The 1,731-nt window shown below is 36.5% G+C and overlaps 1 long non-coding RNA gene across 1 annotated transcript; it reads right to left on the reverse strand.

Moving 5' to 3' along the window:
* On the reverse strand, window positions 1–1,408 carry LOC138905560 (uncharacterized). The gene is made up of 2 exons (XR_011413564.1): window positions 972–1,408; window positions 1–362 (listed from the first exon to the last, which is right to left on the reverse strand). It is a non-coding gene; the product is annotated as an uncharacterized lncRNA (long non-coding RNA).
* Between the last annotated feature and the right edge of the window lie 323 nt (window positions 1,409–1,731).

The raw sequence follows: 1,731 nt of genomic DNA on the forward strand, positions 1-1,731 counted from the left end.
TGAGTACCAACATAATGTATGTTTCTTATTACATCATCATATACACATGACATATGGGCCTATAAGGCCAACATGATCATTTATAAACTCAAAACATAGGCCGACAAGGCCATACAATCTTTCGCGTATACGACATATGTCTACAAGCCTCTAAGAGTACATAAATGTCATAAAGGTCGGGACAGAGCCCCGCCATACCAAACAATACATATCTAAATCATACTGACCAAACAAGTAACTTCGGAGCAAATGGAGTGCACCAACATCTTCCGCTGAGCTGATCGCCTACTTGGAGGACTCTCGACCTGTCTATCGAGACCTGCGGGCATATAATGCAGCATCCCTAGGCAAAAGGGACGTCACTACAAATAATGTACCAAGTATGTAAGGAATGAAAATCAGTAAATAATAGACATGAGAGAAATATGGAGTAAGAGACTCGACATGTACGTCTGCATAGCTCTATGAATCATTTCATTTTTATAATGTCATGAATATGCGTATAAATGTCATACCATGTATGGGTATATGCGTTCATAGCATCATTAAGCCTCTGAGGGCATCCCATCATATTATTTCAGCCACTGTGGGCAACATCATCAATGTATATCAGCTGATCAGGTGGCGGTGCGTATATAAGGCCATAACGTTTTCCATATCTCATATACATATAATATACGCGTATATAATGCTATCTGGTCATGGGTCAATGTATATGTATAAATGCATGAAATGCATAAGAAATACGTTAATAAGATTTCTCGGAATGTCATAAAAATCAATATGCCTTTCGGATAAACTTTATCAAATACGTATTTTTCTGAGACCCATAAACAGAAGATATAATAATAATTTACATGGGGAATCAAGAATATAGACATCCCTAGTATTTCTATGAATAGAGTCATTTATGAAAGTTGCGTATTTTGCTTGTTTCATTTGTATCAGTTGAAGGGATAGCCTTAACATACCTGAACTGATTCTCTTGAGAAAGATTGCACCGTACTCCCTAAAATTTGCAAAATCTCACGCTATATTGTGTTGTGAAGTTTCAAATGAGCTATGGAGCTCCATCAGTTAGCAAAAGAACGGGAGATATGGTGTTGTGATTACATACCGAATTAGGCATAAGAAAGTACGGTTGGGCACTCTTGACACTATTGAAGAGGCTTTGCAAGCTTATTTGTCCAAGAAGTCTGATAATTAATGATATATCCAAGGGAGATACTAATTGTGCTCCTCAGAAGTTGTAGATGATACATCTATTTGAGCGTATCTAATTGTTGTAGCTCATATTTGGCAATATAACCCTTAACAAGTGCAAAATATGTCATCCAAAATTGGTGCTCCTTCAAACAACGTGGACATTATTTGAACCTCATGTTTAATGGCTAATGTCAATGTCACAAAATCATCTAAATAAGCCACCTAACCTATTGAAGTAAGAGTCATTACTACCTAAGGCATTTGCTTCAACGTGGGGGGTAGGGGGGTTTAATCTTATCCAATTCTTTAATTAATTGGGTAATCTCCCATTACCCAATAATTAATCAATTACTCACATAATTACGAATTACCTCAACTTACTTAAAATACTACTCACTTTTACATACCTTATACACCTTACTATCATGGTCATGTAGTACCTTGTATGGCACTAGTCTATAAATACCGGATATTTTAGCTCGGGCCGTATTTTATTCCAAAATGTCAAACTTTGACGAAATTCCT

The sequence above is a fragment of the Nicotiana tomentosiformis genome, chromosome 2 (assembly GCF_000390325.3).
Source record: "Nicotiana tomentosiformis chromosome 2, ASM39032v3, whole genome shotgun sequence".
Lineage (NCBI taxonomy): Eukaryota > Viridiplantae > Streptophyta > Magnoliopsida > Solanales > Solanaceae > Nicotiana > Nicotiana tomentosiformis.